The sequence below is a fragment of the Theropithecus gelada genome, chromosome 5, assembly GCF_003255815.1.
Source record: "Theropithecus gelada isolate Dixy chromosome 5, Tgel_1.0, whole genome shotgun sequence".
In the NCBI taxonomy this organism is placed as follows: domain Eukaryota; kingdom Metazoa; phylum Chordata; class Mammalia; order Primates; family Cercopithecidae; genus Theropithecus; species Theropithecus gelada.
Window position 1 is genome coordinate 109,021,081 of NC_037672.1, and position 14,584 is coordinate 109,035,664.

Here is a 14,584-nt window from a genome sequence, read left to right on the forward strand (position 1 = left end):
CCCCCAAGTACCCCCCAGTGTCCAGTGTCTATTGTTCCCATGTTTATGTCCATGTGTACTCCATGTTTAGCTCCCACTTATAAGCGAGAACATGTGGTATTTGGTTCCCTTCCCTGTGGTAATTTGCTTAGGATATTGGCCTCCAGCTGCACCCATTTAATTCAAATTTAATTCTCAAATTTGCTGCAAAGAACATTACTTCATTCTTTTTTATGGCTCCATAGTATTACATGGTGTATATGTACCACATTTTCTTTATCCATTCCATTGTTGATGGACATCAAGGTTGATTCCATGTCTTTGCTATTGTGAATAGTGCTGAAATAAATATATGACTGTGAGTGCATGGTTCTTTTTGGTGGAACAATTTATTTTGTGGCGGGGGGTGGGCAAATACCCAGTAATAGGATTGCTGGGTCAAAAGATAGCTCTGTTTTTAAGTTCTTTGAGAAATATCCAAACTGCTTTCCACAATGGCTGAAATAATTCACATTCCTACCAACAGTATATAAACATCCCCTTTTCTCCACAACCTTGACAATATTGGTTATTTATTATCATTTTAATAATAGCCATTCTGACTGTTGTGAGATGTTATCTCCTGGTACTTTTGATTTGCATTTCTCTAATGACTAGTGATGTTGAGCATTTTTAAAATAAATTTGTTGACTGCATATATGCCTCCTTTGAGAAGCATCTGTTCATGTCTTTTGCCCATTTTTAATGAGGTGAATTGTTTTTCTGTTTAATTGTTTAAATTCCTTATAAATTCTGAATACTAGACCTTGGTCAAATGCATAGTTTCAAATATTTTCTCTCATTCTGTAGGTTGTGGAATTACTCTGTGGATAGTTTCTTTCGATGTGCAGAAGCTCTTTAGTTTAATTAGTTTCCAGCTGTCAATTTTTCTTTTTGTTGCAATTGCTTTTGAGGACTTAGCCAAAAATTCTTTGTCAAGGCCAGTGTCGAGAAGGGTATTTTCTAGGGTTTTTTCTAAAATTTTTATAGTTTGAGGTTTTATAGTTAAATCTTTAATCCATCTTAATTTTTAACTATAGTAAAATGTAAGGATACAGCTGATTCTTCTCCATATGAGTAGCCTGTTTTCTCAACACCAATTATTGAATAGGGAGTCCTTTTCCCATTGCTGGTTTTTGTCAGCCTTGTCAAAGATCAGATGGTTATAGCTGTGTGGCTTTATTTCTGGGTTTTCTATCTTGTTCCATTGTTCTGTGTGTCTGTTTTTGTACCAGTACCATGCTGTTTTTGGTTACAGTAACTGTATTAAGTTTCCTCAGAGGGATGGAAGTAATAGAATACATGTATATATGAAAGAGAGTTTATTAGAGAGAATTGGCTCACATGTTTACTAGGTGAAGTTCAATAGGCTGCCTGCAAGCTGGGGAAGAGAGAAGCCCATAGTGGCTCAGTCGGAGTCTGAAAGCCTCAAAACCAGGGAAGTCGACAGTGCAGCCTTCAGTCTGTGATGGAAGGCCCAAAAGACCTGGGTAAGACTCTGGCAAGTCTGAGTCCAAAGGCCAAAGAACCAGAAGTCTGATGTTCAAGAGCAGGAGGAGCAGAAGGAAGCATCCAGCACAGAATAAAGAAGGAAACCAGAAAATTCAGCAAGCAGGGTTATTCTACCTTCTCCACCTGCTTTGTTCTAGCCGCGCTGGCAGCAGATTGCATGGTGCCCATACACATTGAGGGTGGGTCATCCCTTCCCAGTCTGCCGACCCAAATGTCAATCTCCTCTAGCAACATCCTTACAGACACACTAGAAACAATACTTTACCAGTCATCTATGCATCCTTCAATCCAATCAGGTTGACACCTAATATTAACCATCACAGTAACCTTATAGTTTAGTTTGAAGTCAGTTAGTGTAGTGCCCCCAGCTTTGTTCTTTTTGCTTAGAATTGCTTTGGCTACTTGTTATCTTTTTTTGCTTCCATCTAAATTTTAGAATAGTTTTTTTTTAATTCTGTGAAAAATAACATGGGTAGTTTCATAGGAATAGTGTTGAATTGTAGATTGCTTTGGGCATTATGGCCATTTTTAAGATATTGATTCTTAAGATATTGATTCTTCTGATCCATGAGCATGGGATGTTTTTCTATTTCTTTGTATGATCTATCATTTATTTCACCAGTGTCTTATAGTTCTCCTTGTAGAGACCTTTCACGTTCTTGGTTAGCTTTATTCCAAAATATTTTATTTCTATTGTGACTACTGAAATGGGATTGTGTTTTGATTTGGTTCTCAGTTTGAATGTTATTGATGTATAGAAACGCTACTAATTTTTGAACACTGATTTTGTATACTGGAACTTTTTTGAAGTCATTTATCAGCTCTAGAAGCCTTTTCATGAAGTCTTTAGGGTTTTCTAGGCATAGTGTCATATCATCAACATAAAAATAATTTGACTTCTTTTCCTATTAAAATGCCTTATATTTCTTTCTCTTGCCTGGATGCTTTGGGTAGGACTTCTATTACTATGTTGAATAGGAGTGGTGGGAGTGGGCATCCTTATCTTATTCTAATTCTTAAGGAGAATGCTTCCAGTTTTTGCCTATTCTGTATAACGTTGGCTGTGGGTTTGTCCTAGATGATTCATATTGTTTTGAGTTATGTTCCTTTGATGCCTAGTTTGATGAAGGTTTTTATTGTGAAGGGATGTGGAATGTTATAAAAAGTTTTTCTGCATCTATTGAAATGACAATATTGTTTTTGCTTCTAATTCTGTTTATTTGGTGAATCATGTTTATTGATTTGTGTATGATGAATAAGCCTTGAATCCCAGGAGCTTAATTGATTATGGTGAATTAACTTTTTGATGTACTGCTAGATTTGGTTTGCTTATATTTTGTTGAGGATTTTTGCATCTATGTTCAGCAGAGATACTGACCTGTACTTCTCTTTTTTGGTTGAGTCTTTGCCAGATTTTGGTATCAGAGTGATGCTGGCTTCATAGAATAGGTTAGGGAGGAGTTCCTTCTCTATTTTTAAAAAATAGTTTCAGTAGGATTGATACAAATTCTTCTTTGTCTGGTGCAATTTGGCTATGAATACAACTGATCCAGGATTCTTTCTTGTTGGTAGTTTTTTACTGATTCAATTACAGATCCTGATATTGGTCTGTTTAGGGTTTTGATTTCTTCCTGCTTACTCTTGGGGAGTTGTGGGTTTCCAAGAATGTATCCATTTCCTATAGGTTTTCTAGTTTGTAGTTTCTGTGCATAGACATGTTCACATAATGGGTTCTGAGGATCTTTATATTTCTGTGGGATCAGTTATAATGTAAACTTTTTCCTTTCTGATTGTGCTTATTTTGAACTTTTTTTTTTTTTTTTTTTTTTTGGTTACTCTAGATGGTGGTTATCAGTCTGTTGATTTTTTTAAAATAACCAGGTTTTTTTTTTTATGATCATTTTATGGATTTGGGGGCTCTCAATTTCATTCAGTTGTACTCTAATTTTGGTTCTTTCTTTCTTTCTGCCTGTTTTGGGGTTAGTTTGTTCTTGTTTTTCTACTTCCTCTAGGGGTAGTATTAAATTGTTAATTTCAGATCGTTTGGAGGTGGTTTTTGTTGTTGTTGTTGTTTTTTTTTTTGTTTTTTTGTTTTCATTTCCAGTAAGTTTCTGAGTTTCTAACTTCTTGATGTAGGCACTTAATGCTATAAACTTTCCTCTTAACACTGCTTTAACTATATCCCAGAGAGTTTGGTTTTCATTTATTTTAAAGAATTTTTTAAACTTCTGCCTTAATTTTATTGTTTACTCAAAAAGTCATTCAGGAGTATATTGTTTAATTTCCATGTATTTTGTAGTTTTTGGGGAATTTTCTTGGTACTGATTTTTAATTTTATTGTACAGTGGTCTGAAAGTATAGTTGGTAGGATTTTGATTAATTTGAATTGATTAAGACTTGCTTTATGGCTGAGCATGTGGTCAATCTTAGAGTATATTCCATGTGCAGATGAGAAAAATGTATATTCTATGGTTAATGGGTGGAGTATTCAGGAGATATTTATTAGGTCCAGGTGATCAGCTATCAAATGTAGATACAGGGCTTGTTAGTTTTCTGCCTTAATAATTTGTCTAACACTGTCAGTGGAGTTTTGCAGTCCCTCACTATTATTTTGTGGCTAAGTCTTTCCATAGGTCTAGGAATACTTACTTTATGAATCTGGGTGCTCCACTGTTAGGTGTATATATATATTTAGTAGAGCAAAATCATTTTGTTGGGTTGAAGCCTTTATCATTATTTAGTACTATTTTTTGTATACTTTGAGCCTATGGGTATCGTTACATGTGAGATAGGTTTTTTTTTAAGACAGTAGAGGAATGGGTTGTGGTTTTTTTTTGTGTGTGTTTGTTTTTAATCCAACTTGCTACTCTATTCTTTAAAGTGTGGCATTAAGGCCACTTACATTCAAGGTTAATATTGATATGCGAGGCTTTGATTCTATCATACAATTGTTAGCTTGTTATTTTGCACTTCCTATTGGGTAGTTGCTTTAAAGGATCTATGGGCTATGTACTTAGGTGTGGTTTTGTGGTAGCAGATATTGTTCTTCCATCGTCATGTTTAGAACTCCCTTAAGGATCTCTTGTAAGGCTAATTTAGTGGTAATAAATTTCCTTAGTGATTATTTGTCTAAAAAAGATTTTATTTCTCCTTCACTTATGAAGCTTAGTTTGGCAGGGTACGAAATTCTTTGTTGGAGTTTCTTTTCTCTAAGAATGCTGAAAATATGCTACCAGTGTCTTCTGACTTGTGTATTTCTGCTGATAAGCCCACTGTTAACCTGATGGGATTCTCTTTGTATGTGATCTGACCTTTTTCTCTAGCTGCCTTTCAGATTTATTTTTTACCATAGACCTTACACAGTCTGGTGACTATATGCCTTGGCAATATTCTTTTTGTGTAGTATCTGGCAGGTGTTCTCTGTATTACTTTTATCTGGATGTCTACCTCTCTAGCAATATTAAGGATTTTCTGGAATTATTTACTCAAATACACATTCCAGGTTGTTCATTTTTTTCTCTGTCTCTCTCAGGAATGCCAATAATTTATAGGTTTGGTCACTTTGCATAATCCCATATTTCTCTGAGACTTTGTTCACTTTTTTAAAAATTATGTTTTCTTTGTCTGACTGGATTAGTTCAAAAGACAATCTTCAGACTCTAAAATTCTTTCTTCTGCTTGGTCTAGTCTATTAATAAAGCTTTCAATTGTATTTTGAAATTCCTTAAGTGAGTTTTTCAGTTTCAGTAGCTCTGATTCATCTTTTAAAGATGTTTACTTCTTTTATTGCCCGGATTGCTTTACAAATTTATTTGTGTTGATTTTCAATCTTATCTTGGATCTTATTGAGTTTTCCTGCAATCCATGCTTTGAATTCTCCATCTGTCATCTCTATGCCTCTGTTTTGGCTACAAACCTTTGTTGGGAGTCAGAGTAAGCCTTTGGTGATGTCACAACCTTTATTTTTCATGAAGGCAGAATCCTTTTCTAATTGCTTCTTATCTGGAGAAGGTTGTGTTGGGCAGGGGTTTTTTGTTTTGTTTCTATAGTCCTGTGTATTTCTGTCAACAGGTTTTCTATTGAGCTGTGTGGTTTGGCCTATGGGCCAGAAGATGGTGTTTATAGGTAAGAGCCAGCTGCTGCACTAGCAGATGGGTATGGACTTGATCTTTGTTTACCATGAGGTGCTCTCTGTTGTTTCAGGTGAAGAGTTGGACAGTGGGGTGCCTGGTAGCCTGACCTTCCTTTTCTGTGGGAGAGGACATAGCTGGGTGGAGCTAGAACTCCTGAGTTAGCCAAAAATATCCCAATGGCAAGTCCACACAACAGTATTGATGAGGATGTCTGGGAGGAATTCCTGGTGAAGTGTACTGAGGTTTCTGTGGTGGGAGGGAGGTGAGGGGGCTCTACCAGCTCTGCATCATAGATAGATAGGCACAGAACCTGTTTCTCTATCACACGCTTGTTCCAAGGCTTCTGATTCCTAGTTCAGATGCACACTGTAGACTATCCAGACCACAGTGTGGTTGAGAGTCACAGGGACAGCTTTTTGTCTGATTTAGCATTATGGTAGATCATGCTAGGAGAATTTTCTATTGTTAAAAACCCTGAAGTAACATCATCTTGATCATGATTTATTATTTTTATATAATGCTAGATTCAATTTGTTGATTTTCTTTTAAATTTATTTTTTTGTTTCCAAGTGAATGTAGTCTCTAATTTTCCTTGTCTATAGACTCCATACCACTTTTGAGGACCAAAGTTAGACTATGTTCATAAAATGAGTTAAGGAGTATCTCTACTTTTTCTACAATCTGGAACATATTGTGTAAGATTTGATTTGATAAATGTGCTAATTGAATAACTGGTATATTTTATTGGTAGAAGTATCTTTTATTGGTGAAAGCATCTTTATGGAAAGTTTTTTGAGATGTTGATGCTTTTAAATTAATTATTATTTGATTATTTAACTGTTATTTGATTAATTGGTTTTCTATGTTTTTTGAAGTTTTTATGTAATATTTTTTCTAGGAATTTGCCCATTTTATTTAAGTTTTGAATTTTATTTGCACAAAGCCATTTAAAAATTAATGTTACTGATGATGATACAATGCACATATAATACATGTATAAAAATAACAAAATACTTATATACTATTTACTATGTGCTACACTGTTCTAACTGCTACCATTACCATATATTAGCTTATTTAATCTCAACACTATTTATTGATACAGATCCTGTTATTTTCCCTTTTTTATAGGTGGTGTAAATGAACCAGAGAAAGATCAACTAACTTGACTATGATGACACTGTTAATATGTTGTGGAGTTTAGATATAAACACACCCAATCTGGTCAGGGGATCTGGACTCATAACTGTACACATTACATAACCTCTTAGTCACTACAATGTAGTTGTAGTTATGTTCTCTTTTACTTTCCTAAAATCACTTATTTATGCCTCCATCCTTCATGTCTTGATCAACCTTGCCAGTGGTTTGTCAATTTTATTAGATTTTTTTCAAGCATCTATATTTGCTTTTTTCATCTTTTTCACCATGTATTAGTTTATCATTAATTTCTTTTACTTATTATGTTATATCTATAATTTATTTCCTCCTAATTTATTTTGGATGATAATTCTTCTGTTTTCCTGTTCTGAACTTTGTAAGATGGTTAGTTAGAAAAATAATGCTTTTCTTTCTATTATAAGGATTCATGCTATATATTAACTTATTAAGCTGTAAAAATTTTCACCTGAGTATCACATGTTTTAAAATGTAGGGTTTTCATTATTGTTTCATTCTAAGCATTTTTCACCAGTATGATTTTTTAAAGCTATTTGTCAGTTTATAATGTGTTCCTAAATTTTTTAACTTGGCTTGTTTATTTTTATGGGTTTTTTGTTGTTTATTTTCAGCGTAATTGCTTTGTTGTTAGAGAACATTATTGCCATGATGATTGCTGAGTTTTACTCTATAGCCCAGTATATGTTCAAAGTTTAGTACAGTATGTGTTTAAAAATAATATGCACTTCGCAGTTTTTGAATGAAAACTTTTATGTGACTTATTTAGATCTAACTTGTTTTGTTGACTGAAACTTCTATGCTATTATTTGAAACTTTTGTCTGCTTCATCTATCTAATTTTGAGATAGGCATTTTTAAATTTCTCCACAATGCTTATGAATTTTTATATTTGTCTTTATAGTGCTATTATTTTTGCTTTATTGTTTTAAGGCTATGTTGCTTATTGCATTGCAGATTAAAACTTATATTTCCCTTGTAAATACATCTTTTAATAATTATTCTTTGCTCTCTTTATTACCATATATGCTTTTAAAATTTTAAACATCTTTTTAAACTCTTACTAATATGTCTTCATCAGTTTACTAGAAGCCATGCCCTCCATTATTTTTTAAGTAGTTTTGTAATCAGTGAAAATGCTGGTTTTAGTTATCAAGATCTAAAATTAATCAGTATATTATCAAACACAATTCTATATGTATGTGAATAATCAAAAACAATTCTATATGTATATTCACTCTTCTCCTATAATTTAATTAAGTTTAACCTTAAAATTAATATTATTAGTTTAAAAAGTCTAGATTTGTTAAAGTTGACTAACACTTTTCTCACTTTTTTCTTTATTTCTCCTTGCATCCAGACTATCATCTGGTAACATTAAACATGTATTATATTAAATATATCTTTAAATTTTTTCTTAATGAGATAACTTTTGTTGTAAAGTCTCAATCTTGTTGATTCAAAACTCTCTTTAAGTCACCCTTGTGCTGTCCAAAGAAATATGTACTATGTAATGAATTCTAACTTGGAAGCTATTTTTCTCACCACCCTAAAGACAATAATCCTTTTTTCTGGCTTCTAGATTACTACTGCAATTCTTGGAGTATTTTTCTTTCTCCCATCTTGATATACTCTTTTATTCCTGAATCAGTGAACCATCAGTGGAGAGGGAAATAAAACTATCACTTCAGGATGACAAAGTCACTATGGGTATTATATGGATAGTTCAGTTATTTTCATTTTTGCTCTAATACAAGGTTTCTCAATCCCAGCACTGCTGATATTTTGAACCAGATAATTATTTTTTATGTTGGAGGTTTCCTGTGCGTTTTAAGATGTTTAGCAGCATCTCTGGCCTCTATTCACTAGATGCCAGTAAATATCTCCATCGCAGCTATAAAAAAGAAAAAAAAAGTCTCCAGATAATGCCAAAAGTCCTGTGTTTGCTAATGAGGCAGGGGGTGAGGTGGGGGGTGGGCGGCCCTCCTGCACTTATACAAAGGACTTTATGTTGGGAATAATTGCTTCTAAATGTTCACATTAAGTTGACTTTCCACTCTAAATTAGAATATTGTAAATTGTTGTGTTCTTCTGTGTTTTTATAGATATTTTGGAGAAAAAAACTAGTTGCAGCAAATGAAATAATGAGAGGCTATTTTAAATCAAAATATCAGAGATATTTTAAACACTTACTAAATTTTAAAAGTTACTAATATTTTTCTTTTTATTTATTATACTTAAATTCAGGGATACATGTGCAGAATGTGCAGGTTTGTTACATAGGTATGTATGTGCCATGGTGGTTTGCTGAACCCATCAACCTGTTATCTAGGTTTTAAGCTCCTCATGCATTAGGTATTCGTCCTAATGCTCTCCTTCCCCTTGCCCCCCTCCACTCCCTGACAGGACTTGGTGTGTAATGTTCCCCTCCCTGTGTCCACATGTTCTCATTGTTCACCTTCCACTTATAAGTGAGGACTTGTGCTGTTTGGTTTTCTGTTCCTGTGTTAGTTTGCTAAGAATGATGGTTTCCAGCGTCATCCATGTCCCTGCAAAGGACATGAACTCATCCTTTTTTATGGCTGCGTAGTATTCCATGGTGTTTATGTGCCACATTTTCTTTATCCAGTCTATCATTGATGGGCATTTGAGTTCATTCCAAGTCTTTGCTATTGTGAATAGTGCTGCAATAAGCATATGCGTGCACGTGTCTTTATAGTAGAATGATTTATAATCCTTTGGGTATATACTCAGTAATGGGATGGCTGGGTCAAATGGTGTTTCTGGTTCTCGATCCTTGAGGAACCAATCACCACACTGTCTTCCACAATGGTTGAACTAATTTACACTCCCACCAACAGTGTAAAAGCGTTCCTATTTCTCCACATACTCTCCAGCATCTGTTGTTTCCTGACTTTTTAATGATCACCATTCTAACTGGCATGAGATGGTATTTCATTGAGGTTTTGATTTGCATTTCTCTAATGACCAGAGATGATGAGATTTTTTCATGTTTGTTGGCTGCACAAACTTCCTCTTTTGAGAACTGTCTGTTCATATCCGTTGCCCACTTTGTGATGGGGTTTTTTCTTGTAAATTTAAGTTCCTTATAGATCCTGGATATTAGCCCTTCGTCAGATGGATAGATTGCAAAAATTGTCTCCCATTCTGCAGGTTGCCTGCTCACTCTGATGATAGTTTCTTTTGCTGTGCAGAAGTTCTTGAGTTTAATTAGATTCCATCTGTCTATTTTAGCTTTTCTTGCCATTGCTTCTGGTGTTTTAGTCATGAAGTCTTTGCCCATGCCTATACCCTGAATGGTATTGCCTAGGTTTTCTTCTAGGATTTTTATGGTTTTCGGTTTTACATTTAAATCTTTAATCCATCTAGAGTTAATATTTGTATACGGTGTAAGGAAGGGGTCCAGTTTCTGTTTTCTGCTTATGGCTAGCCAGTTTTCCCAGCACCATTTATTAAATAGGGAGTCCTTTTCCCTATTGCTTGTTTTTGTCAGATTTGTCAAAGAACAGATGGTTGTAGATGTGTAGTGTTATTTCTGAGTCCTCTGTTCTGTTCAATTGGTCTATATATCTGTTTTGGTACCAGTACCATGCTCTTTTGGTTGCTGTAGACTTGTAGTGTAGTTTGAAGTCAGGTAGCATGATGCCTCCAATTTTGTTCTTTTTGCTTAAGATTGTCTTGGCTATATGAGCTCATTTTGGTTCCATATGAAATTTAAAGTTGCTTTTTCTAGTTCTGTGAAGAAAGTCAATGGTAGCTTGATGGAAATAGCCTTGAATCTATAAATTACTTTGGGCGGTATGGCCATTTTCACAATATTTGATTCTTTCTATCCATAAGCATGGAATGTTTTTCTATTTGTTTGTGTCCTCTCTTATTTTCTTGAGCAGTGGCTTGTAGTTCTCCTTGAGGAGCTCCTTCACGTCTCTTGTAAGTTGTATTTCTAGGTATTTTCTTTTTAGCAATTGTGAATGAGATTTCACTCATGATTTTGCTCTGTTTGTCTATTATTGATGTATAGTAATACTTGTGATTTTTGCACATTGATCTTGTACCCTGAGACTTTGCTGAAGTTGCTTATCAGCTTAAGGAGATTTGGGGCTGTGATGACGGGGTTTTCTAAATATACAATCACGTGAGCTGCAAACAGAGGCAATTTGACTTCCTCTCTTCCTTTTGAATACCCTTCATTTCTTTCTCTTGCCTGATTGCCCTGGCCAGAACATCCAATACCATGTTGAATAGGAGTGGTGAGAAAGGGCATACTTGTCTTGTGCCAGTTTTCAAAGGGAATGCTTCTAGCCTTTGCCCATTCAGTATGATACTGACTGTGGGTTTGTCATGAATACCTCTTATTATGTTGAGATACATTCCATCAATACCTAGTTTATTGAGAGTGTTTAGCAAGAAGGGGTGTTGAATTTTATCGAAGGCCTTTTCTGCATCTATTGAGATAATCATGTGGTTTTTGTCATTGGTTCTGTTTATGTGATGGATTACATTAATTGATTTGCGTATGTTGAACCAGCCTTGCATCCTAGGGATGAAGCTGGCTTGATCATGGTGGGTAAGTTTTTTGATGTGCTGCTGGATTTGGTTTGCCAGTATTTTATTGAGGATTTCTACATCAGTATTCATCAGTGATATTGGCCTGAAATTTTCTTCCAGGTTTTGGTATCAGGATGATGCTGGCTTCATAAAATGAGTTACAGAGGAGTCCCTATTTTTCTATTGTTCATAATACTTTCAGAAAAAATGATACCAGCTCCTCTTTGTACCTCTAGTAGAACTCAGCTGTGAATCCATCCAGTCCTGGGCTTTCTTTGGTTGGCAGGCTATTAATTACTGCCTCAATTTCAGAACTTGTTATTGGTCTATTCAGGAATTCGACTTCTTCCTGGTTTAGTCTTACGAGGGTGTATGTGTCCAGGAATTTATCCATTTCTTCTAGATTTTCTAGTTTATCTGTATAGAGGTGGTAACAGTATTCTCTGATAGTACTTTGTATTTCTGTGGGATCAGTGGCAATATCCAAAAAGTTACTAATTTTTTTATTGAGTTTTACATATATTCAAAGGTAACTGTTTTAAGACTCATCTGGAAGAAGAAAATAAGATATGGCAAAAAGATTTAAAGCACATATTTTTGTTTTATTACTGGTACCCTTCAGTTGCTACAACAATAATAGCTGATAGGCTTTCTTGTTAAATCATTCTTTTTCTTAGTGAATAATTCTTATTAAATAATTTAAATACTCTTTGTTTCATTTTAGAGTAATTACAATGAGTTGCCACAAAAGATATTTTTCAGGATGCTCATCATGCATTTATCAACCAATAGAAAAGTAAAGTGTAAAAGGAATTCAGCAATTTGGTTCCTAAAGATACTTTATTATGTTCAAAAGTTGGGCGGGAAAGAGTTGACTGCACTCTAGCAATGCGAACTGATAAGGAAAATTTTCTTTAAGAGATTACGTTCTTTCTTCTCCATCACATTTAAATGAATTAGTTTACAAGTAGAATGCTAGGCTAAGGGTCAGGGTGTTTCATGACCCATTCCTTTTTCTGATAAATGTAAGATTAAGTTCCTACCTTCATAAAAACTATTAAGTGGTTTTATGACATTTTCTTAATTCTGTGAGTATTTTATGTTTTAGTAAATATTGCCTTCACTTTAGGGGAAAAACATAAAATGGACTCACATGGATTAACAAGAATTCTGGCCTGAATAATGACAGTTGTGAATTATAGCAAATTTCTTAAACAAATGCAGTGATTTACTCTAAAGAACTGTTGACTGCATATGGAGTAGCAAAGCATTACTTGGGTGATTCTTGTAGGCTCCAACAGACAAAAAAATGAAAATGATTTCTAAATGACCTATCCTTAATATATGAATAACTGAATATTTCTGAAGAACTTTAAACTGCTTAAAAATTTCATATTTGCTAACAAAGTTTGAATATTTCTCTGAAATTCTGATTCAAACTTGTAAGGATATGTGTGTATGTGTGTGTATAGACACACATATATATAGACGCATATACACACACATAATCCTTCCAAGTTTATATATTCTCTATAAATATATATACATATATTACACACATACATATCTATAAATATATGCATACACACACCCACACAAGCCATCGCTTTACCATCAAGAAAACAAAAGCCTTTTATTTAATAACAGAACATATGTTCTTATTACCTTATTATTGTCTACCTCACCACATCTTTCTTGTAGTATTAATTTTCTTAGCAAAAACTATCTATAAATACAAGAAAAATCTAAATTTCATTACCATTTCTGCCCATGTTATCTCAAATTCCTTTTTAGTGGTAAGTTCTTTAAAAGAATAGTTTATTACATTATATGCCCAGATACATAAGGACAAATATCAGAATATATTCATTAATAGGCAGAGTATAAATACTAATAAAGAATTAAAGAATAGTCTAAAGTGTTTTTACAATATTGAACTCCCTAAATGTATTTGTTTAAAAATTTATGAAACTTCTTGCTGCCGAAAGTAAAACCTAACTTTTTTTTCAACTAGCTTTTAAGATCCACCAAGATAAAGCTCCAACTCACTTCCTGGATCTTACCTCCCGATGTTCACCTTAAGGCATTCTAGTAAAAGTGAAGAACTATCAAGCTTTGGTACACTATCCTTGCCTTTACTCAGGCTGTTTTTTTCCCAATTGATATGTATTTTTCCCATGTTTCAGTTTCTAAATTTGACTCATCATTCAAGGCTAAAATCAGGTGTTCTCAATATTGAAGCTTTTCTTAATCCTTCTAGATAGATTTTAAAAAATCCCTTTTCTCATCTGAACTCTCTTAATACCTTATATATGCATCTCATTTGCATAGCTATTTACAAGTATTTTCCTTCACTGGTAAGATTGTAAGGTGTTAAAGGATGGGAGATATATTTAACTAACTTTTTTATTATCAGAAGGGCAAATAGTAAGTCCTTAACAAATACTCAATGATCGAATATGAACAAAGAAACGGATGCATAAATAAACAGTTTAGTGACAAAAAGCAAAAATTCACTAGAGATGCTAAGGAAATACTAATATTATTATTTTCTGCACAGGAATTTTTTAGACTCTTAGAAGCAATAACTCCAGACTAAGTAATTATGCAAGATCAATGGCTTTCAAATCAGAGCTGTTGACGGAAGTTTCACCAACACAATTATGAGTTTTCCAATTAGTAGACACTCTTTTTTTCACAGTAAGTGTACTCCTACCAACTGTTATGCCTTACCATACCACCACTTCTGCCAAAAACAACATCTTCTACCAGTCCCCTGCTCCTCAGCTGTGCTGCTCCAAAACAATGTTTGCTCCTCATTAAAAATCTGCAAAGCCAACTGACCACACAGAGCCTAAACCAAGCTGGGGAAGAGAGACATAAAATTTTATCTTGGTTACTCACACCACTTAGGGGTTGTGCTGCTGCATCCCACACAATCTGCTGAGAGTCTTTGTAGGAGGTGATAATAGCAGTCAAGCCATGTGATTGCAAGGGCTGCTAATGCTGTTACAAGGTTGTCACAAAGTAAGTAAGTCACAACACTAATCAGTTGCAGCTTGTAAAGACCATGCAACTGAAGAGGCACTTGTGCCACCTAACCCATATAAATTGGACCCATGGTTCTGGTCTATCTCCAAGGAATAAGCAAGGTTTTATAACCAGATGGGACTCTAA